Source organism: Macrotis lagotis, chromosome 8 (genome assembly GCF_037893015.1).
Source record: "Macrotis lagotis isolate mMagLag1 chromosome 8, bilby.v1.9.chrom.fasta, whole genome shotgun sequence".
Taxonomy (NCBI): Eukaryota; Metazoa; Chordata; class Mammalia; order Peramelemorphia; family Peramelidae; genus Macrotis; species Macrotis lagotis.
In genome coordinates, this window is record NC_133665.1 from 112422301 (window position 1) to 112447957 (window position 25657).

The 25657-nt window shown below is 35.2% G+C and overlaps 1 long non-coding RNA gene across 1 annotated transcript in view; it reads left to right on the forward strand.

Annotated features, from left to right (window-relative positions):
* Window positions 1–5363: 5363 nt before the first annotated feature.
* Window positions 5364–25657, forward strand: part of LOC141494933 (uncharacterized) — a 94262-nt gene continuing 73968 nt past the window's right edge. The window contains exon 1 of the long non-coding RNA XR_012470589.1: window positions 5364–5459. This is a non-coding gene — a long non-coding RNA (uncharacterized LOC141494933). The remainder of the gene's footprint in view (window positions 5460–25657) is intronic.

Below are 25657 nucleotides of genomic sequence, written 5' to 3' on the forward strand. Positions count from 1 at the left end.
CACATCCCCCCTTCCATCCCCCCATCCCTCTTCTCTCCTTTTTCTTCTAGATGTCTTATATCCTATTGAGTGTATATGATGTTTCCTCTCTGAGTTATTTCCGATGAGAATTAAGGCTCCCTCATTCTCTCTCACCTTCTCCCCTTCCATTGTAAAAGCTACATGAAATATCTTTTACGTGAAATATCTTAGCCTATTCTACCTCTCCTTTCTCTTACTCCCAGTATAATTCCCTTTCACCTCTTGACTCCAGTTTTACAATGTATTATACCTTTAAATTTGTCTCCCTTCTGTGTCTTGACTATAAAAGCTCCTACTAACTGCTCTAATAAATGAGAAGGTTTATATGAGTATTATCAGCATCATCTTTCCATGCAGGAATACTTGCAGCTGATCATCATTGAGGCCCTCATAATTTACCCTTCTCGTCCACTCTCTATGCTTCATCTGAGTCCTGTACTTGATCAGCTCTGGTCATTTCATCAGGAACATTTGAAATTCCCCTGTTTCATTGAAAGTCCATATTGTCCCCTGAAAGAGGATGTTCAGTTTTGCTGAGTAGTTGATTCTTGTTTGCATTCCAAGCTCTTCTGCCTTCCAGAATATTATATTCTAAGCCCTATGAACCCTTAATGTAGTTGCTAAGTCCTAGATGATCCTGACTGCAGCTCCATGATATTTGAATTGTGTCCTGGCTTCTTTTAATACTTTCTCTTTGACTTAGGAGTTCTGGAACTTGGTTATGATATTCCTAGGGGTTGGGTTTTTTTTGTTTTTTTTTTTTTGGTTTTCCAGGGGAGATTGGTAGATTCTCTTAATTTCTATTTTGCCTTCTGCTTCTAGGATATCAGGGAAATTTTCCAGTAGAAATCTTAAAAAAACGAATCATCTTTTTTCCTGATTTTCAAGTAGTTCAATAATTTTTAAATTATCTTTCCTGTATCTGTTTTCCAGATCAGCTGTTTTATCAATGAGATATTTCACATTTTTTCTTCTAATATTTCATTCTTTTGGTGTTGAAATATTGTGTCTTGATTTCTCGCAAACTTATCAGCTTGCTTTAGCTACACTCTACATCTGAAGGATTTGTGTTCATCAGACAGATTTCTCATCTCCTTTTCCATCTGGCCAATTTTGCTTTTTAAAGCATTCTTCTCTTCAATAACTTTTTGAACTGTTTTATCCATTTGACTTAAGCTGGTTTTTAACATGTTATTTTCTTCAGCATTTTTTGGATCTCCTTGACTAAGCTGCTGACTTCATTTTCATGTTTTTCCTACATCTCTTTCATTTCTTTTCCCAATTTTTCTTCTACCTCCCTTACTTGATTTTCAAAATCTTTTTTGAATTCTGTCATAGCCTGAGCAGAAGCTTGGACTTTCTCATCTTCTGATTGTGTGGTTTGGTCTTCCATGGGACCAAAGTAATTGTCTATGGTCAGGTTCCTTTTTATTTTCTTCTGTTTACTCATTTCCCCAACCTGTGCCTGGTATTAGGGTACTTCCTGAGCTTCTGAGTATTATTGGTAACTCCTCCACCGCACCCTCCACAAGGACCTCAAGTGTGTGCTCAAATGCTCTTCTGTTCCTTGAATGACCACAAGCACACCCTTCTGCCCCGGGGCTGTGAGGAAGGTCCATGCTCTGTGCAGGGTGGGTGGGGGGCCTAGACTGCAAATAGGGTCTGAATGTGGTCATTGCTCCAGAGTCCTGTCCCAGGGATAGAGGAAAGACCTCAATAGTCTCCCTCTACTCCCTTACCTTTGGTAGGCTGAGCATGTAGAGTGCAGCTGCTGGACAGCTCCTGCTGGGTGGCTCCATGGGCCTGTTTCAGTTTCCCAGGATCTGGATTGTGCTGAAGGCTACAGTAACACTGAGGGTCTGGGCTTCGTGCTCACCCTGGCAGAGGTCTCCCTACTGATTTTCCAAGTTGGGCCTTGTGCTCCCTGGGGTGCAGGTCAGGAAACTGCTTCGGCTGCTGTGAGCTGGCACTCCCAGGCATCCTGGGGCTGTTCCTGGGAGGCTAAAGTTCCTTCATTCTGGCACAGTGTTCCTCCTCCAACCCCATGGAACAGAATCTTCTCAGTATTTTCCAGGTTACCTTGGGATGGATAATTGCCTCACTGGATCTTTCTGTGGTTTCTGTCTCTTGATAATTTAGTTAGTAATAATTTTAAGGTTTTTGAAATATTTTGGAGAGAGCACCTAAGAGAGGCTCTACTCCTGCCACCATCTTGGCTCCACCCCACCAGAAGTCAGGCTATTTTAAAGACTTCAATACAGTATATTCAGACTTGCTCCATTCCAAAAACAATTTAGTAGCATCTTCTCATGGGAGATACCATCTTCAGTGAACCAGGTCAATTTCCCATTATATTCTACCCTATTTGAAAATTTGCTATCCTTGGCAAGAAAGTAGGAGTGCATTTTGAACACATTATCCATGTTCCTAATCCAGGTCAGCCCTCTAGGGCAATACATATTGCCTTTTTGATCTCTTAGTACCCTGGAAGTTCCAAAAGTCTATGTGTCATTGTCTTCTACAGTCTTATATGTTCAGGTGAAAATCACAATTATCCTCAAATATACAGATTTTCAGATTTCATAAAATTTTCAAAGCTTACCAACAATTTTGCTTGCTTAATCATCAATATCTCCCTGACAGAGCTAGGATGGACTTCTTTAATCAACAAGCAAAGAAAGATAAAGAAAAAAACAAAGAAAACTTATTTCCTGTCTTGGAATAAAAGGTAGTCCTTACAGAAATTTCCAGGGATTTTAGATACAGGGTCAACTAGGTCTCACCTCTTCTTTATTGTAAGAAAAAAACAGTCGTTCTTGATGAGAAGTCTTCCATAATTTTCTTAGCACTTGAGGATGCTCAGAAGGGGTCAGGTCAGAATTTTATGTATTTAATCTCCTCTTCATTTAACCTGGGCAACTTAATATTTTTGTAAATATTCATCCATTTCATTTAGATTCTTATTTATTGGCATACAGTGGGGAAAATAGTTCTGAATTATTACTTTAGTTTCCTTCTCGTTGGTGGTGAGTTCACCTTTTTCATTTATGATACTAGAAATTTGGTTTCTTTCTTTTTTGTAAATCAAATTGACCAGAAGTTTATCAATTTTATTGTTTTTTTCATAAAATCAACTCTTGGTTTTGTTTACTAGTTCAATAGTTTTCTTGCTTTCAATTTTGTTAATTTCTCCTTTAATTTTTAGAATTTCTAATTTGGTATTTAATTGGGGATTTTTAATTTGCTCTTTCTCTATTTTTTACTTGCTTATTTAATTCATTAATTTCCTCTTTCTCTAATATATTCATGTAAGCATTTAGATTTATTTTAGATTTTTTTTTTTTTTAGTTTTTGCAAGGCAAATGGGGTTAAGTGGCTTGCCCAAGGCCACACAGTTGGGTAATTGTTAAGTGTCTGAGACAGGATTTGAACTCAGGTCCTCCTGACTTCAGGGCTGGTGCTCTATCCACTGCACCACTAGCCACCCCCTCATGTAAGCATTTAAAGCTATAATATATCCCCTGATAGCCTCCTTGAGTGAATTCCATAGGATTTAGTATGTTGTTTCATTATTGTCATTATCTAGGATGAAATAATTAATTCTTTCTATAAATTGTTGTTTGATCCACTCATTTTTTAAAAATGAGATCATTTAGTTTTCAATTAGTTTTGGGTCTATATTTCGCTGGTCCAATATTGCATATGATTTTTATTGCATTATGTAGATTTGTTACATTTCACTCTGCTCTGGGTTCTCTAGTACCTTAAGGTAGTTGGAGACAATTCTTTACCATAGGCTCACACCTCCCCTACTGGCTGATTCTCATCATTTTTAGGGGATCAGTGAATAGAGCCTCACTTTGATTTAACTACTAACTTCAGATTAGCTTTAAGGTATATTTACTTCAAAGATATATCAAAAGCAAATGCACATTTCCCTCTACATCTTGGGGACACGATCCCACTTAACCACTTCAGTAGGAACACTAGTTCTTATCTTAGTTCAATTCCCACATAGTTTTAGTTGCCCCAAGTTTAAATGCAGAGCCATCAGTTAACTTTTTTGTTGGTGAAATACCCTCAGGTATTATTGTTTTTCAGGAGGTCATATTTAGCGGACTCCTGGATCCCGATGACTGGGATTTCTAGATCATATCAAAAACTTCCTTCCTTGTTTCTAGAACAGAAAATAATGAACCAGAAGATTCATGACCTAGGACTATTTCTGTTTCTTGGGGACCACATGGCCAAAGTGGTAGGAAGGGAGAATGTAGCACTCAGGTCTCCCCTACTTTACCTCATAATATGAACAAAGGAGACCTTTACCCTCATTTATTGATGCCACAACAACCAATACTCTAATTGTACAAGCTCTGGTCTGTAAAACTCCCATGAATCTTTTAGCTACCAAGACTGAAGAGCATCTTAAAAATCTTTTGAATACTTTAGTTCTATGCCTCAGCCTGAAGATTGGACTAGTTGACTTCTGAAATCATTTCTGTCTCTTAACGTTTTCTGGTATTTTATAGACTTCTTGGACCCCCTGAAGTTGAAGGGTGATGCTTGCTTGCCCTTCTCCTCCAGATAGCTATGTAGCCTAGTGGACTATATTCTTTCTAACTTCTTAATTATTTATTGCTTATGGCCCATATAGTAGAGCTCCTACTCTCTATTCATCTTCAAGAGGATTCTTAGACTATGTTGTTTCCTATGAATGAACGTAGAACGGTAAGCCTATGCTGGCTAGTTGTCTAGTTACAAAAAAGTCTTAAAAAAGAATTAAATCTTTCTAGTCCATTTCCTATTATAATGTGCTCATTTATTGTCCCATCCTACCTTTCTTCATAATGCCTTCTGTTTCACCCAAAAAAGCCTCCTACTTATAAATCCCTATTAACTCTACTTTATTTTCTGGGCACATAATCCCTATGGTTATTAATCTTTTCTCTTTTAGTAGGATGTGTACTTAGAGCTGATCACCCACTCATACACACATGCAAATATATGGGTCAACTCTGGCAAAAGCTACTGAAACCTCTCATGCCCCAGGTGCCTTTCTCTTTCAGAGAAAACCTGTATTACTAGAGGAACTGCCTAGCCTCTGTTCCTATGGCATCTTATGACTCATGCAAAGGCAGACCCAAGGTCTAAAATAACAGAGATGGGGCAGAGATATGAGGGAAATGGGGCAATAAGAGAAGAGGTATCTGTGATAATTACCCTGACTCTCCATTTTTGAACAGGGATTGTTAGAGCCTCAAATGTGATTGCTTTCAGGTTACAGTAGGAAGAAGAGTTCAATGACAGTTCTTAGGATGTAGAACATTATACTTTTCTTCTATTTCAATTTCTTTTTCTACTTGATTTCTAGGATACCTGAGTCCTTCATCCTAGGGACAGGGAGGTGGTACAGTGGAGATAGAACACTGAGCTTAGAGGTAAGAAGACTGGAGTCCAAACCTGGATTAGAAACTTACTAGTTGTACTGATCCCTTTTTGTCTTAGTTTCCTCACATGTAAAATGGAAATAATAATAATATCAACTACCTCTCCAGGTTTTTGTGAGAATAAAATGAGATAATAATTGTAATGCCCTTAACATAGTGAATGGCACATAATAAGAACTATAGAAACCTCCCCCTTCTCCTCCTCTTCCTTCTTCTTCTCTTCCTTCTCTTCTTTTTTCTCCATCTGCTCCTCTACTAAAGTAAAAATTATGTTTTATTAGAAGGTAGACTCTCAGACACTGAAGAAAACTGGGGTTTGTTAAAGTTACTTTAGTTTACCAAAAAGTCTTTATTCTTTTCCTTTTGTGTCTAACTCTTTTACTATTTCTTTTTTGAATCAATATGGTGTTTCCTTATCTGTCAAATGATTGTAAAAATAATGTATGCTATTCCAGTACCGAATTGGTGAGAGGAAAACATTTTCTCAGTTTTGAAAGCTATATATGTACATTATGAGTACCAAAAGCTTTCCAAATTTCCTTTCCATGGCCCCACTTTTTATCTTTATTGCACAATTGTCTCTATTCATAAATTGATTCCTGTTTTCTTCTATGTTTCTTCTCTTCTATCTTTCTTCTTTATGCCCCTGTCCAGTCTCAGTCTTAGCTACAATTAGAAATTTGGAAACCGATAGGAGTCCACACATGGACAACTTAAGCCCACAATTCACTCATATATCCTTCTGTCCATCCATTTCAACAAACATTTACTGAATACTTTTATAAATAGAGAACTGTGACAGTTGCTGAGAAAACAGATTATAAATAAACTTTGACCACAAGGAGCTTCTATTCTACCAATTCAATTGCTTTGCCATCATGTAAATAGTGCATATAGCCACCATTCTGATATTACTGACTGCATTAAGGCTACAGGACATTAGATACTTCTCTTGTGATTCAAAAGGGTGAACAAATGATTATCTTACCAGAGCAAAGAGACCAAACTTGATGGATATTTGACTTAATTCTCTCAAACCTGGTGGGGGGGGGCGTGGCTGGAGAGAGAGAGACATGCTGGTAAATATTCAACAAATGATTCTCTGAAAGAAATGTGCACACAGAACAGTTTTAAGTTTAATTTGCATTATTAACATTTTTCTATCTTTTTATTAAGTCTAGACTAAGAACAAACCAATAAATCAGGCCCTGTTGATTTTTTCTGAGATGTAAATGCTTACAAAGAAAAATGTGCAATAGTAAAATTGGTAGTTGATAGGAGCCAACTACAGCAAACTCCTTGAAAGGTTTTATTTTTAGCATTCAGAGGAAACTTGCTTGGTTGGTCTTTAGTAGGATGATGGGAGAAGGGAAAAAAGAAATGAATGGACCTTCCTATTTAGGGTTGGGGGACTTGTTTTTAGGCTAAAGTTAGCATATGCTAGAGGCCAGAGGCTAGAGAGTAGCATTTTTTTTCCCACTGCCTAAAGTCACTTGGGGAGTAGTGATACCATATCAACTGGAAACTGGTTGGTTGTCTGATTATATTTTTGCCAAAAAGAATTAACTTCAGGTAAAAATTTAGATTAATAGTGATTGAACATTATTAGATCTTTCTGAAATTAAAGGGGGGGAAGGGAAGGGGAAATCAATGTGTATATTAGAAGAACTTAGGTCTAGACCTAGAAGGGACCTCACCATTTAGTCTTATAACTTTCATCTTACAGATGAGGATTTGAGGTATATTGCACATATATATGTATATATTTTCTTTTGGTCCTGAATCAGACAAGTGGCCAAAGGTTCCACAATCTTCAGCTACATATTGTCTTCAGATGAGCCGTGTCTCATGAATTCTAAGACAAAGTCTGTCATTTAATATATGCTTGAGTGGATAGTCCTTACTATGTCCTTCTGACTTTATCAACCTCTGACTTAGTCTTGTGTAGGGAGGTTGGGGAAGAGAGAGGAAAGAAAGGAGAGAAGAAGGAGGGATAGAAAGAGAGAAAAATCCTATTTTTGATTCACTTTGCATTTCAGCACTTTTGAAAGGGATGTTTTGGCCAGAACCAACAGAAAAGGATGAGGTAGCTAGGTGGCATAGAGTCAGTCTGAAGTCAGGAAGACCTGAGTTCAAATTTGCCTCAGACACTTTTATGACTCTAGGTAAGTCACTCAACCTCAGTTCTTCAGTTGTAAAATGAGCTGGAGAGAGAGATACTTCAGTATCTTTTCCAAGAAAATCCCAAAATGGGGTCATGAAGAGTTGGATATGATTGAAATGACCGAACAACAAACAACAATAGAAATGGATACATCTTAGTGCAAAAACAATTTTTTTTCCAGGATCTTGTCTGCCAGAACCACAATTTATAAACAACAACAGGCAAAATACAGTGGGAGTTTGAAATCAAGATCATTTTTCACTGAATATCTTGCATGAACCCAAAGCTGAAAAATTTAATAGTTCCCAGATGTTATGTGGTTTGATCTAATTTTCTCCCTGACAGAATTAACTTCTATCCAGTTAACATTAAACAGATCCACTGAGCAGAGATTTTTATACCATAAATGAAATCCCAACAAATGTAAAAATCACTCTTAAAGGAAATGGAGGTTACCAAAAATGCAAAGTAGAGTTAATGAAAGAATTAATTGCCCATAAATTAATTTTGAATAAAAATTATAAAAGTCAACTGCTGAGATTCTGCCTCTATGTAATAGAAAATCCATAGGATTATGGTTTTTTAAAAGTCTGTGGTTGAGAATGTAAGTTCATCTGTTACATATTATCTCTGCCCCTAAATAAAAATTGAGAAAAGTTCTCCCCTCTGTCAATTTACCTGCTCCTACTTAGACTGTGGTCATTTTGACTGTATGTTATTGTCCAGTGCCTCTCCCAGTTTGATGTCTTCCTTCCTTCTAAGCTTCCCTGTTTCTCTACTCACTCTGGTGCCCGATTCCAAAGGATCCAGAAGAGTGATGGACCTCAAAAATCATCTAGTTGGGTGGTTTTCACATTTTTAAAACTTATCACCCAAATTTATTTGTTTGCTTTGAGGAATTATGTCTCCTAAGGGAGAATAAGTAAACTTATGGATCTGCCATGGAGATAGTTGGTTGTGCAATAGTTAAAGCCTTGAACCTGGATTCAGGATGACCTGAGTTTAAATCCAATCTCTGACACTTAGTAAGTGTATGATTATGGACAAATCATTTAACTTCTCTTTACTTCTGCTTTCTTATCTGTAAAATAGGAATAGTAATAAAACTTGCCTCTAAATATTGTTGTGATGATCCAGTGAGAAAATACTTGTAAAGGGATTATCATAGTGATTGGAAAATAATAACTCCCTAATAAATACTTGGTTCCTTCATTAAAAATAAATTTGACAATTAGGCTTAAGTGATTTGCCCAGGATCATAATATAGCTAAGTACATTTCTGAGACAGAATTTGAATTCAGCTTCTCCTGATTCCAGAGCTCTGCTTCCTTCATTCTTTAGACACACTTACAAGTACAAGTTCCTTTCAGTTTCAAATATGTCTATTGACAATTCACAGTGTACTCTGTGAAACCATTGACATAGTCCAGATCCTCGGTTTTATTAAAGAAGAAACAAACCCTAAGGAGTTCAGAGACATTTTCCAAAGGAAACAGAAAGTCAAAGTTTGAACCAGGTCTTTGACTTTAAATCTAATCTAGCATTCTGTCCACATCTCTGCATATTCTGTCCATGCCTTCTAGATATATTTCTTTCCTTCCATACTTTGCATTTTCTATAGGCAATTAGGTGATTTATTGGTTAGAATGCTGGTCAAGAAGATTTAAGTTTGAATCCTTCCTCAAATATTCTTTAGCTATCTGATCCTGGATAAATCACTTTATTTCTGTCAATTTCATATATATATATATATATATATATATATATATATACTTATATTTATATATATTTATATATATATTTCTTATCTATATCTATATTTCTTATCTATAAAATGGGGAAAAATACACCTACTACACAGGGTTTTTTGTGAGGGTAAAAGGAGATGATACTTGTGAAGAGCTTATATCAATACTATCCTTGAATTAGAGAAAATGAAAAAAAAAGTGGAATGGTGACTGGGAAGGGAAATTTTGAGCAGGGAAGTCAGAGGGCATGATAATTGGAACTATAGAACATTGAATTGACAAGTTCTTTCCAGGAATAGTAGTGTTGATTTATTACTGTTCTCAGAGTTAGAGTAAGGTGTGGGTAGTGGGCAAAAAGGAGCATTGACACAGATAGACTTCAGAAGTTGTGTCATTGATCTGGATTCAGTCGGGATAGCAAGTGCACATAAAGAAAAAGTCTGTTAATCCAGAGATGAGAGCTTGAAAAAAAATTCCAGTAGAACTAACCAACATGTTGAAAAAAGTCTGATATTATATATTGTTCCATGCTCAAGGTTGGCCACTTCTGTAAAGATGCCTTTCTTCTCATAGTTCTTTGGATGAATTTATTTTCATCAGAAAATTATCCTCTTCAAGATATGTATGATTTCTTTCTTGAAAAAACAAGTAATATATATATTAAAGTAAGGCCTTCATTGGACAACAACATAAAATAGGGCATTGGGTTAAGTGGCTTGCCTAAGGCCACACAGCTAGGTAATTATTAAGTGTCTGATACCAGATTTGAGCCCAGGTCCTCCTTACTCCAGGTCTGGTTCTTTATCCACTGCGCCACCTAGCCACCCCAATAGGGTTTAATTTTAAAACATTGTGTGGGATTTTCTTCCCATATATCCTAGTTAATGATTTATTTGAGTAATGGGGATATTTCTGGAGTTAGTTCTTGAATGCAGAGCCCAAAGTAATTTAGATTATGTTAAGGCTTTGAGTTCTGACTGAGTGACTGGTTGTAGCACTTTCCCCAAGAGCTTATTTATTTAAATGTACAGAAGTTAATAATTAGGGGATTGCTACCAGGTTTCAGTTTGGAAGAGGAAACGTGTATGATAAATGTATGTATAAGGGATAGTATGTTTTGTGTTGTCAGGAATATTATCAAGGACTATCTAGACATGAATCATACCTCTATGAGTACATATCTTTAGAAGTTGTCTTCCTCATCTCCACTAGAGATTTTGATACCTGCCAAGAAGGGAAGCAGGAGTTTGATATCAGACACTGTACTTTCCTCTGAAAAAGGTGCCTGCCTAGATTTGTATTTCTCCTCCTCATTAAATAATAATTTTCAGATTCAAATTGAGTTGCTGATTATCCCTTAATGGGGAAGGAATGCCCCAAGTATATATCCAAGGCTTGATTCCATTCCTCCCAAATGTGAATTTATACAAAAACACTCAGAGCAAATAACAAATAGACATTTTTTTTTCTTAAGTGGAAAAATTAGTTAAAGCTACCCCAAATATATGACTGTCATTGCCATCTTATTGGAAAACAAGGACAAATTAGGGTCCTTGTTTGGGTACAGACAAGGTTGCATTTGCCAACCCATTTATCATGCTGATATATAATCATAAAATGATAGAGATAGAAAGTATTTTAGATATTATTCAGTTTAAAGCCTTCATTATTAAAAGGAGGAAATTAAATGTCATACACTTGGAATTATGTTCTATAAAATGGCAGTCATATAAATAATATTCATTGCTTTAAGGCTGGTGTTATCTGTGTTACCCATAGGGAGAAGGAAATACTTCCTCCAAATTAATTTGCTTTTCAGCAGATCACATTTGATGTGTGCTTGCTGGGCTTTACTCACATAATTAAAAAATAAAAACAAAATTTTGGTATGTAAAGAGAAGGGAGACACAGAGTGATATAAGTAGATAAAGAGTCAAGCTTGAAATCAGGAAGATGTGTTCAAATGCCACTTATGACACATATTGGCTGCATGATCCTGGATAAATCATTTACCTTCTCAGTGCTTTAGGGAAATCACTAAGACTATAAATTTCTGAGAAAGTGTCAACTTTCATTGAAAGAGGGTATTTCCTTATCTGTGAGTACCCTACATTGATGAAATCATAGGTCTAATGCCCTTCTCTATGTCAGATGAAAAAAATGAATAATGGTTTATTAATTAATTAATTCATTAATTTTTAGGTTTTTTGCAAGGCAATGGGGTTAAGTGACTTGCCCAAGGCCACACAGCTAGGTAATTATTAAGTGTCTGAGGCTGGATTTGAACTCAGGTACTCCTGACTCCAGGGCTGGTGCTCTATCCATTGCAGCACCTAGCCACCCCATAAGAGATAATTTTTTATAAAATGTTCATCAGATTCGGAAGGGTTGTTTTTTCCCCCTGTGATTTGTTTTATTTTGTTTTTCTTCCTCTGGTTGGTGATAATATAGTCCATAACCAGTCAAATACAGTTGTCCTAGCTCTTGACTGTCCAAAGGAGTTGCTTCCATCAAGGATGTTCATCTCATAATGCTGTTGATATGTACATTGTTCTCTTGATTGTACTCCCTTTGCTCAATATCAGATCCTATAATTCATTCCATGCTTCTCTAGAGTCCTACCATTTATGTTTTATTATAGAACAATAATATTCCAAAGTATTCACGTACCATAACTTGTTTAGCCTTTCCCCAGTTGATGGGCAACCCCTCAATTTCCAATTCTTTGCCATTGCTATGAATATTTTGGAATGTGTAGGACTTTCCCAAGTTTTTACAATTTCTTTTGGATATAGTCCTGAATGGAATTGCTATGTCAAAGGGTATGAAAAGTTTTATTGCTCTTTGGGCATAGTTCCATATTGCTCTCTAGAAAGGTTGGATCTGTTTACAATTGCACTAGCAATCCACCAATGTCCCAATTTTCCAACACTGGTCATCTTCCTTTTTTCTCATCTGGGCTAATCTATTAGTTGTGAGATGATACCTCATTGTTGTTTTAATTTGCCTTTCTCTAATCAGTAGTGATTTGGAGCAATTTTTCATATGATTATATATATATATATATATATATATATATATATATCTTTAATTTATTCATTTGAAAACTGTCTCTTCATATCCTTTGACCCTTTATCAGTTGGGGAATGACTTGTGAACTTATAAATTTGATTCAATTCTCTATATATTTTAGAAATGAGACCTTTATTAGAACTTCTGGTTGTGAAGATTGTTTCCCAACTTTCTGCTTTTCTTCTAATTTTGGCAGCACTTATTTTTTTAGTGCAAAAACTTTTTAATTTAATATAGTCAAAATCATTCATTTTGCAATTTATAGTGTGCTCTAATTCTAGTTTGGTCATAAATTTATCTCTTTTCCATAGATCAGACAGTATTTTTTTGCCTATTGATTTATCTATGGTATCGCTCTTTATGTCTAAATCCTGTACTCATTTTGACCTTATTTTGTTATAGGGTGTGAGATGTGATCTAGGCCTAGTTTTTGCCAAATTATTTTTCAGTTTTCCCAACAATTTTTGTCAAATAGTGAGTTCTTATTCCAGAAGATGATGTCATTGGATTTGTCAAATAATAGATTGTTGTAGTCATTTACTGCAGTTTCTTTTGAACCTATACTAATCCATTGTTCCATTACTCTATTTCTTAACCAGTACCAGGCAGTTTTGATGACTGCTGCTTTATAGTATAGTTTTAGATCTGGTAGAGCTAGGCCACCTTCCTTTTCATTTTTTTTACCAGTTCTCTTGCTATTCTTGCCTTTTTGTTGCTTCAGATGAATTTTATTACTTTTTTTTCTAGCTCAGTAAAGTAGCTATTTGGTAGCTTGATTGGTATGGCACTGAACAAATAATTTAATTTGGGTAGAATTGTCATTTTTATTACATTAGCTCGACCTATCCATGAGCATTTGACATTTTTCCATTTATTTAGATCTTACTTTATTTAAGTGAGGAGATTTTTATAATTGTATTCACACAGTTTCTGGGAGGTAGATTCCCAAGCATTTAATGTTGACTAAAGTTATTTTAAATGCAATTTCTCTTTCTCTATTGTTCTTGGGCTTTGTTATTCATATATAGAAATGCTGATGATTAATGTGGGTTTATTTTATATCCTGCTACTTTGTTGAATTTGTTATTTGTTTCAAGGAGTTTTTAAGATGATTTTCTTGGGTTTTCTAGGTATACCATCATATCGTCTGCAAAGAGTGAAAGTTTTGCTTCCTCTGATAATTCTGAAACTTTCAATTTCTTTTTCTTCTCTTATTGCTACTGCTAGCATTTCTAATACTATAATGAATAATGGTGATAATGGGCATTCTTATTTTTTCCCTGAATTTATTGGAAAGGCTCTGTTTATATATATATATATATATATATATATAATATTTATTGATGGTTTTAGATAGATACTATTTGTTATTTTAACTCCATGTATTCCTAAACTTTCTAGTGTTTTTAAAAGGAATGAATGTTTTATTTTATCAAAGGCTTTTTCAGCACGTATTGAGATAATCTTATGATTTCTGTTGGTTTTACTATTGATTTATTTGATTATGTTGAGTGATTTCCTAATGCTGAACTATCCCTGCCTACCTTGTATACTAATGCTGAGCCATACCTACCTACCTTGTATAAATCAAACCTGATCATAGTGTATTATCCTCAAAAAACTTACTGTAGTCTCATTGCTAAAATTTTATATAAGATTTTTGCATCAATATTCATTAGGAAGACTGATAAATAGTTTTCTTTGTCTGTTTTGGTTCTTCCTGGTTTAGGTATCAACACCATGTTGGTGTCATAAAAGGAGTTTGGTAAAACTCCTTCCTTTCCTATTTGTTAAAAATAGTTTATGTAGAATAGGAACTAATTGTTCCTTAAATGTTTGGTAGAATTCACTTGTAAATCCCTCTGGACCTAGAGACTTTTTCTTAGGGAGTTCACTGATAATTTCTTCAATTTCTTTTTCTGAAATGGAGTAATTTAAGTAATTTATTTACTCTTCTGTTAATCTGGGTATTTGTATTTTTGTAAATATTCGTCCATTTCACTCAAGTTGTCCAATTTATTGACATATAATTTGGCAAAGTAGCTCCAAATTATCATTTTGATTTCCTTCTGATTGGTGGTTAGTTCACCCTTTTCATTTTTTTGATACTGGTAATTTGGTTGTTGTTTTTTTTTTAAATCATTAACCAGAGTTTTGCCTATTTTATTGGATTTTTCATAAAACCAACTCAGTTTTATTTATGAGATCAATGGTTTTCTTTCTTACCATTTTATTAATCTCTCCCTTGATTTTCAGAATTTCTAGTTTGATATTTAATTGGGGATATTTAATTTGTTCTTTTTCTAGTTTTTTAAAGTTGCATACCCAATTCATATAGGCATTTAGAGATATAAAGTTTCCCCTCAAAATTGCCTTGGCTGCATAAATTTTGGTCTGATGTTTCATTATTATCATTTTCTTGGATATAATTATTGATTATTTCTATTATTTGCTGTTTGATCCACCCATTATTTAAGATAAAGTTATTTAATTCCCAATTAATTCATAGTTTATCTTTCCCTGACTCTTATTTACATGAAATTTTTATTTTATCATGGTATGAGAAGTGTATATTTATTATATCTGCCTTTCTGTATTTGATTTTAAGGTTTTTGTGCCCTGGTACATAATCAATTTTGATGAAGGTGCCATGTACTGCAGAGAAAAAGGTATATTCTTTTCTATGCCCATTATGGTTTTTTCCAGAGGTCTATCACATCTAAGTTTTCTAAGATTTCATTAACCTTCTTAATTTCTTTCTTGTTTATTTGGTTGCTAGATTTATCTAGTTTTGAGAGAGGGAGATTGAGGTCTTCCATTATTTTATTCCCTCACTGGGCTAAATCTATTGAAGACAATTTACTCAGCATTCACATTTTCCCTTCTTTTCCTCTAAAATTATAAATCTTTGTGTCTCTTCCCTTGCTGTTATTTATGGCTCTAGCACTATGAATCAGGTATCATCAATCACAGTTCGATTATTTGGTTGCTTGATAAGCTCCTATTGTTATCAAGATATCATCACAGATTGTTTATTTGATTGCTTGATAAACAACATTGACTCAAATTGCTTCAAATTATAATTATAATCATTTTTTACCTTACCCCCTTTTTTCAAGTAGCTTTCAAGTACACACAGTCTGTCTCACAAACCAAAATATCAAAGTATCTTGAAGATCTCTAAGTACTAGGAGACTCTGGAGGTCTTACCTGAGATCTTCACAAATGATTGTAAGTAACCGAGACAGTGACTCAGGTCCTCACAGTTTATGATGCCCTCATTAGATAAGGTGCTTAGCACTGTGTGATTAAAGTGAGTCAAATTATAATGAGACACCTATGTTAAAGTTAACACCCCTGCTTTCTTTTTCTGGGCTTGTTGTCTCAAATATAGTGATGTCATCTGGGATCTCTTTAACTGAGAGACAAGACCCAGTTTTACCCATATCCTTTAGGTTCATTCCCTTCAATTATATTCTACCCTCTAATTATCTTTAGAGAAATAAAGTTTTAAAGAATTAAAAGTATATATCTTTCATTTTAGGGTTGTACACAATTTGATAGTCAACCAACATTTATTTAAAATGATTTTTTTTCTGTACCCTTTTTCTGTATCTTTTTTTATGCAACTCTTCAGTTGTGTATTTGGCAATTGAATTCTCTGCTCAGTTCTGATCTTTGTGTCAGAAAATTCTGGAAGTCCTCTATTTCATTTGAACATCCATCTTTTTCACTGACAGCAGTTGCTGAATTTTGCAGGTAGTACATTCTGGGTTGTAATCCCAGGTCCTTAGCTCTCAGAAATGTTATTCTAATTCTTCTGAGCCTTCAGGTACTGTCTTAGTCTGATTGTATTCCCTTTATATTTGAATTGTTTTCTTTTTGCTGTTTGCAGTATTTTTTTTTTTATTTTTTGCAAGGCAATGGGGTTAAAGTGGCTTGCCCAAGGCCATACAGCTAGGCAATTATTAAGTGTCTGAGGTTGGATTTGAACTCAGGTACTCCTGACTCCAGGGCCGATGCTCTATCCACTACACCACCTAGCCACCCGTTTGCAGTATTCTCTCCATTATTTGAGTACTTTGGGATTTGGCTATTGCAGCTCTTGGAGTTTTTATCCTGGGGTCTCTTTCTGGAGGGGTTCTGTGGATTCTTTCAGTGGTTATATTGTTATCTTGTTCTAGTAGATTTGGGCAGTTTTCTCTTATAATTTCCTGCATGATGTTTTCCAGGTTCTTTTGTTGGTCCAGGCTTTCTAGTGATCCAATGATTTGTATATTGTCTCTCCTGGATTTATTTTCCAGGTCATTCATTTTCCCTAGAAGGTATATATTTTCTTCAATTTTTTTTCAGCATTTTTATTTTGTTTGATGGAATATGTTACTCTTGTAGATTCATTGGTTTCTAATTGCACAATTCTAATTTTTAGGATTTTATTTTCTTCAAATAGCTTCTATGTTCTCCTTTGACAGTTGACTAATTTTACTTTTAGCAGAGTTGGTTTCTTTGGTCAACTTTTCACAATTTTCCTGTATGACTTTAATTTCTTTTTTCCATTTTTCTTCTCTTCTTTGATCTTTAAATTCTTTTTAAAGTTCTTTAATGAGCTTTTGTATTTATAGACTGTTTGGATACTTCCCCTGTGAGTGATTTTTCACTGCTTTCTTTTTTAGTCATGGCATTAGTGTCATCTTTGTAAAGTAGTTTTCTATAATGAGATCTCTTAGCTTTTTGGTTCAATTTTGCTGTTTTAGTTCTGCTCCTGGGGTATATGGAGTATAGGTCCAAACTTTTATTTTCCTGGGGCTGGGGTATGATTCCTGCTTGTTGTTGGCCAAAATGTTGCTTTATGCAATGCAGGCCTTGCCTATGCAGTTTTTTTCCCCTTCCTTTATGTCCAGGTTCTGACTTAAGAGAGAATTGTTCCCAACCCTGTCTTTTACATCGGTGTTTTCAGGGTTCAGACTTTGTTTAGGGTTGGGTTACTCCCTGCTGGCTTGCTATCTAGCTGCCATGACCTTTGTTATTAGTAAGCTGTCGGGAACTGGATTGGACTGTGGTTAAAAGCCTCCTGCTGGACTTTAGTTCCCCTTTTCCTCCAAAGACAGACCTTCACAGAAGATCTTCCACGATGTCTATAGTTGTAAACTTCTTTGTATCTTCTCTTCTTCTTGGTGGGATCTGTAGTGTGAATGTCAGAGTAGAGAGTTCATTTATCTTTGGTGGAGAAAGACTCCTGGAGCATGTTAGCTTTGTGTTGCCATCTTGGTTTCGCCCCCCTCCCCCACTGTCTTTCCAATGTGGAGGTGGAAATTGGTGAATTACTTTTTCTCAGGAATTCTGAATTGCAGTAGGCTAAAATGATGAGGGATCCATGCTAATCCCAGCAAAAATATGATGGGTTCCCAAGAGCAGGGGCTTACCAGGCTGCCAAAGGAAGAGCAAGACACCCAGTGATGATTAATGGGATTAGGTCCCTGAGTGGTCACTTCACTTCTAGCCTAGGTCAGATGGGAGACCAAAATCTCAAAGGAAAAATAGTTCTCAATAAAGAAATACAAGTTTTAATTGTTTGACTCATAAAAAATGGTATTTCCCTAAGGGGAAAAGGAGAATGTAGCAGAGATTTTATATCTTACTTTGAGCAAAGTTAAACCTATGCTTGGGGGTTGTAAAACCAACATCATCACCATTCATTTTATCCATAATATGATGAATAAATAAATGAATGATAAAACATTTATAAAATACTATGTGCCAGGACTAAGGGCTAGGGATGCAAATAGAAACATGCAAGATGATACCTCCCTTCAAGGAAATTACATTTTAATGAGGGAAAATAAAAGGGAACTAGAAAACCATTTTAAAGGAGGGACTCCTAGAGCAGAATGGTTTGGCAAAGTAAGGGAGATTAAGTGATTTTACCAAGGTCATGCATCCAGCAAATTGTGGAACTTTTGCTTGAAACCCAGTTTTCCATGCATCCTGTCTTATTAATTCAAATCATTATTCCCTGCTATTTAGAATGAAAATATAAGCAATATAGAATTTTGAGTCAATGAAAAATAACTATTACTTGGGCCATGTGACAAATGGGGAAGAAAATACTTTTCCTTAACACTAAGGTGTTGACTATTGGCAGCATGAAATTTGGTTATTCTTTTATTAGCTTATGATAGCTAAAGAATTTTTGCCAGTCTGACATTAATCACTTGAGAGATTTAAGGGAAAGGGGGAAAGTCAACATCGGGAAAATCATTGTTCTTTTCATTTTGTTATCAAAAATGCCCCCCATTTTATCATTGCCAACACACCTGACTGCAAAGACTGTGAACAATAGTAATCTTTCACAGATGTTCATTTTCAATTCCATATATATGAAGCATAATGAAGGGAAAGAGATTCAGTGTTAGTTGACATTCTAGAAATGAAAGCATTGGAAACAGGTTTCTTTCAAACATGAAATCTTAGAACAAGAGAGGTACTGAGATATAGACCATGATCTTTAGATGGATTTCATTGACATTTCTGCCATCTCTACAGGCACAGACCTTAATCAACCCATGTTTTATTGAGCAGGGTTTTTTTTACATTGTCTATTGATATTATATGTAGATTAGTGAAACATTTGGGCTACCTTCCTGTTATTACTTATTCTCATCATGACTAGCCTGATCCTTTTTCTGATAATACATATTCATATATTTACAAAGCCAAATATCATGACTGGGAGAATATTTCTGCTAAATATTCCTTGTAAAACCTCTAAGAGGTAAGTTGTGTAAACATTTCACCCCATTTTATAGATGAGGATGTGCCATAAAGCCTCCAAGGCTTGAAGTATTCTAGAATTCCGGTGATTTCACTGATGTAGAACTCTCTGGCTAAGAAATCTTCTTTTGCAAGATGGCACCTTCTATGCAACTTATAGTATTAGAAAATTGCCTTGAGCCCTGACTTCTTAAATGAGCAGCCCAGGGTCATATGATGATTATGTGTCAGAGACAGGACATAGATCCAGGTTTTCCTGACTCCAGTGCCCACTTTAGCCATGGAACCACATTGCTTAATGTGCTAAGCACAGAGGACAGACTGCTGGGCCTCAAATCAGAAACTTATGTTTAAATATTATTTCAGATACTCACTGGGCAAATCATTTAGGCTCTGCTTGCTTCATTTTATTCAACTATAAAATGCCAGTGCAGGATGAGATAACATCAGTAAAGGACTTAGTATAGAACCTGATATATCAGGTCCTTAATAAATGTTAGTTTTTTTCCTTGCTTCTAAAGCAGGGCATTTTCTACTGCAGATGGGAACCTTGAGTCTTTCTTCTTCCTTAGATTTCTTCTCCATTAGTTCTTTGAGGGTTGGGACTGTCTTGTCTTTGTATCTCCAGGACTTAGCACAAAACAAATAGCCTTACCTATACCAGTTCACCTTTGTGGAAAAAAATTCACAGGATGGTGGGATTTAGCCCTCGAAGGGACCTTAGACATTATCTAGCTCCACTTCCTCATTTTACAGATGATTGAACTACAAGATTTAGTGACTTGTTTACAAACACATGATTAGTAAGTGCCCAGACTCTGATTCCTACCTATCTTACACTGCAATGCTCCTCAGGTGACATCTCCCTATGTTTATTGAGGTCTGGGTTACTGGCCATACTTCAGTTAACCTATATTAATCTGCAATTGGAGTTGGATCTGAAATAAGGAGATACATATTAAAGTGGGTCAGGTTAATCTACAATGATGTAGAAAGTCACTTTTTGGACACTTTTCATCTTCATATATTTTGGTAATTCCCAGTGCCACATTGAATGAGTGACCAGTACTAATTCCAGTAGACAGATGATGCAACAGAGCTACTTTTGGTAGTGAAGTAGGAACTGCAATTGTAGAATACCATATAAACTGATGAATAAAAGCATTGAATTGAATTAGTTTTGCTCAATTGTATTTTCTTTTTTGCAAAGGAGAGTCAGGGTTGGGTTATAATCAGAAGTGATTATATATAAAAAGTCAACTCTAAAACATTAAAAAATACTTGATTGCATGTTTACTCTTCTAGTGGTTTTAGCTTATTAATATCATGCATATGACTACTTTAGGGACAACAAGTGTTTACCATGTGCAAAGAATTGGATTTGAAATTAGAAAGCAACGAAGTCTCCGTTCTAAAGAAGCTCATATTCTAATTGGGAGAGACAATACTATAGGAGATTTTAGTTGTTGGTCTAAAGGAAAGGTCCTTAGGGTCTAGCAGTAAAGCAGATGGCTATGCCACATTTCTTTTAAATGAGAAGAATTGCTTCCTGAATGTAGCTAAGCAACAATATATTAAACACGATTAAACATTCAGATGGTAACTCAAGAGCAAGTCTATCAAAATCTGGCAGTTTTCTGCAAGCCAGTCATGTGTTTCAATATAATAAATGGAGCATCAACACATTTTGAAAGCTATATTATTATGGAAAACACACATTCCTGCATCCATGCCGCCACCAAGTTTTAAGTTGTCATAGACCCAACCCTAGGATTATTTTGGATCAGTAAATATAAACAATAAAACTTCAGACTTCCTTTGCCCACATTTGTGGTGGCAAATATCTAAATCCTTTGGAACAAATCAACCATCTTTCATCTTTTTCCTACCCCTGCCTGAGAAATCTGCCTTTTCCTTATAGTTCTTGAATTTGAATATTTAATTTACGGTTTCAAGGCTCAAGACATAAATGTTGTCATAGGGAATTAGAAGATATTTATTCTTGTAAAAACTAAACTGATTTTTATGAGTTGTAACATTGCCCAGAATCCATTCATTTGGAAACAGAGATTCACTTAGAATTTAAAGGGATCTTAAGAACCATCTAGGCCAATCCCTTTTGTTTACCGAAGAGTTTCCCAGGGATGAAGTAATTTGCACAAAGTAGAGCCAAGAATGGAAACCCAATTTACTTTAGTCTTAGGTTAATACTATACAAAGCTCTTTCCTGCTCCCCCCAAATGATAAAGTGCTTCCTGTGTACAAAGAACTGAGCAAGGTGCTAGTGAGTGAAAGGGAAAAACAAAAGTCAGTGACATCAAAGAGCTTACATTCAAGACATTTTTCTCTACTACTCTGTTCAACTGCATAAAATAGTCAAAACCCAACTGGTAAGGAATAAATCAATTGGAGCTTAATCTAGGTCTCCCTCTTCCTAACCCTGGTGATTTTAGGCAAGTCATTTCCTCTCATAATCCTTGGTTTATTCAACTCTATAATGAGGAAGTAACTCTTGCACTGCCTTCCTCAAAGGACTGTTGTGAGGAAAAGCCTTTATAAATCAGAAAATGCTATTAAAATGTGAGCTTTGAGTTATTCTGTATCAGAATTGGGGGAGCCTGAGGATATCTTGAGATTTTCAAGTGGGTTTTTCACATTTAGAACAAAAATGATATTTTACAGCTCACTTGAGTAGCTTTTGCATTAAAGTCTGGTAGTTGCTTGATCTCTTTTAAAGCTGTTAGACCTCAGGTACCCCCCCCCCCCGTATATATCTTAAAACCAAATGTGTTAAACCTAATGAGATTTTTATATAAGAAAAATGATTTGGAACTCGAATCAAAAGCAATCAGGTTAGTGTTTTCGCTCTGGTTGTTTTCTAGTTCTTGGGAATAAGATACTATTTAGATTTAGCTGGGTTTCCAATGAGTTGCTTTGTGATTTTCCTTCCCTTTTTAACCAACTTGCCAACCACAGAAATGAAATCCATAAAATTGTAGCTTGTTTGCAGATAAGTTAAACTATAACATGCCAGAGGATTCTACTGGGTGCCAAAACTCTTCTAAGTGTGGAAGAAGATACAAAATATAGTTTGATCCCTTTCCTAAAGGAACTTACAATATAGTAGAGAATATAAGTAAAGTATAATAATAATAACAATAATAATAATAATAATAAACTAGCATTTGCCTAATGATTTAAAGTTTGTAAAACAAATAATATCTCCTTTTATCCGCAAAAAAAGCTTGGAAAGTAGATTATTATTTTCATCTTCAGGATGAGGAAATTCAGACAAAGGTCAAGTAACTTGCCCAGGGTCACCTAGTTATTAAGTATCTGAGGAGGGATTTGAACTCAGGTTCTCCTGATTCTAGTGTCCTGTCCACCAAGTCACCTACCTGCATCTGTAAACCTAAATAAGATTATTCAATATTCCATGGTTGATAAAGGGCTGAGAGATACAATTTTCTTTAAGATTCTCAGGGGAGAAAAGATTATTTCCAACGAGAAAGATTAAGGATTTTGCAAATCAGAACTTCAAGTTGAAACTATGTTGGTGTATGTGAGAATTCAGAGAGAACTAGCACCTTTTTTGTGAAGGCTTACTGAGCCCTTTTAAGGGTTGCTCATCTCCCTTTGGTGTCCACCTGTCCCCCCAGTTCTCATCTGTGTCTCCAAAAAGCAGCAGCATGCCAAAATTCACACCCCAATAAAATTGTGTCAGCAGTGGGACTGAACCAGGTTGAGCACCATGAAGCCTCCAATTCAATGGTGAGGTAGGGGGGATGTTTAGCCCAAGCATGTGAAGATTTCACTGGCAGAATGGACAAATGACAACATTTTCCCCCAAAAGTCATGAAGATGGCTAAAGCAGGCTCTCTAGAGAGTTTAGAGTTTGGTCAGATATCGAAGAGGCCACAGTCAGCCACATTTTGGGCCGTTACCAGTCCTCCTGACTTCTGCCTTGCTACTGAACTTCAAAGAAGGGCAGACAGATTAGACTAATGATTTTGGGGAACTCTAAACCATTTAAAGTCAATTCATGTGCTAGTGAAACCATCACCTCAGGCTTTCATTTGTCCTTCGAAAATGAACAATAATGACAAGAGAAGCAAGGATTCACTGCAATTTCAGTGTTTCCCTAATAGCAATGTTGTTTAGTCCCTTTTTAGAAGAACTATGTTGTTTTATGTATTTGCTGTAACTGTTGAGGTCCCCAGAATAATTTAATTACCTTAAATTTTTTTCATATTTATAGACTTTTGTGAATCTTTCACATTACTGAATTAAAGGCTGTCTTCTACTCAACTTAAGTGATTATATAGAAGCTTTGGACCACATCAGATAATTTTGAGGAAATCTAGATACTTTTAGGGTTTGGGAATTTTCTTCACAGAAAACTCCAGATATTAATATGTCATTTTCTCTTGAGATCCGATCTAGTTCATGTGAGATCAGAATTTTAGGGACTTCTAGGCTATAACTTACATTTATATTTACCTTCTTAGTGACTATATTTCTTCGGATTTTTTCTACTACAAATTATTCTACCCAAGTCTGGTTGGATTTACTGACACTTCCCTTAACAATTTGATAAGTATGCACTGCTAAGTAAATCGATACTTATATGGACAAATTACATAATACATATTTATAGAAGTCCTAATGTTTTATCTTCTTTGGTGATATCCTGTGTTTTAGAAATCTTTGCCAGTAGAACATAAGCTCTGCAGTTAATTCAGAGATGGAAGAGTTTTGAGTATTTTCCAGTCATCTGATGACCAGTTTTGCTAAGTGCATTTTCATCATCTGAAGACAGGTCACTAAGAAATAGATTTTTCCCCAAAATATATTTTTAACCAAAAATGATTTCCTAAAATTTGGAAAAGTGATAATCTGCTGCATTGAAAGAAGTTGAAAAATTAACAAAATTAAAGAAGCAGTTGTATTTTAAAATCTTTGACCTTTTTTCAAAAAAAGAATCTGCTTTTACTGGAGTAATCTTTGCAAATTCAGTTTTATAATTCAGGTTGCAGCTTCTTTTCTTTCCTTGCCTGACATCTGGTGGCAAATATTTTCTTTTCCTTCCCTAATATAAGTAGGAAGGAAGGGGATCAGCAAGGGTATGCACAAAACACAGTTTAACTTTTTCCCTAAATATATAATAATAAAGGTTAATAAAATTAGCAAGGATTAGCGGGTAAATGTCTCACAACTGACTGAAAAAAATGTACCACAACACATTTTGAAATATAATCTGCATTGTTGACATTTTCTCCATCACCTTCTCAGGTCTTAGCAATTAAAAAATAATAATCAAGGCTTCATTTATAGCATTTGATGTTTTTCAAGGTGTAAATGCTAACACTGAAAATTTAATGATTGACTCTCAACAGTTTAGAGTTGGCTATCACTGAAATGATAGGGTACCTTAAGAGTCATGGAAAGAGTGAGTTTCTTTTCATAATAAAGTTGATTGACAAATAGTGTCCAAATCTGCCAAACTGACACCTGTTATTGAAAAATTAAATGACAACATATCCAGAGCAACATTGCCACCTAGCGGATAGGACCATTTAAAAAGTTAACTAAGAATTTACAAGCTATGTCTGATCTGTTTGGCCTAGTTGACTCGATAGACTAATTGACTTGAGTCTAAGACCTTCAAAAATGCATTTGTTCAGTGAAGATAGAATATAAATATACTGTCTGGAATCAAAGTCCTGCTCAGACCATAAATAGGAATATAGCATCCAGCATAAATATTTTGCTTAGATTCCATATGGAGAATTGTATTCAGAAATTGCTCTATATTTGAGGAGGGGCATTGAAAAAGGGCAGTATGTCCAGAGAAGGGTTCTTTGGAACCCCTGATATTTGACTTTCAAAACCATAGGAGGTATTACTTCATTTCCTTAGCCATCAGTCAAAAGAGAAGACAAATAATCAATGATCAATGCCAATTACACAAAGCCTACTTTGAGAGACAATATCAACAAAGTTGAAGAATAAGAATGTAATTATAATAATAAATCACATTCAAATAACTGTTTATAATTTAAAAATTGTTTCCTTATAATTCCATGAATTTAGTCTAGTAATCAATCAATAAACTTTTATTGATTGCCTGCTATATATTAGGCAGTTGACTAAGCAAAAGGCAATTCTTACCCTTAAGACCCTTACACTCTGATAGGTTTTTCATTCCTATTTATTATGTGTTTAATCAGATGAGGGAACTGAGATTCATAAATTTTAAAAGATTTGCCCAAAGTCACCCAGATCAATGATAATATTGGAATTCAAAACCAGACCTTCTGATTCTAAATTTGGTGTGCTTTTCACTACTCTACACTATGGTATTAGTGATGTGTGTGTTCAATAACCAACTCTCTGAAAAAATAATTGTCCACAGAACTCATTTCTAAATTTAA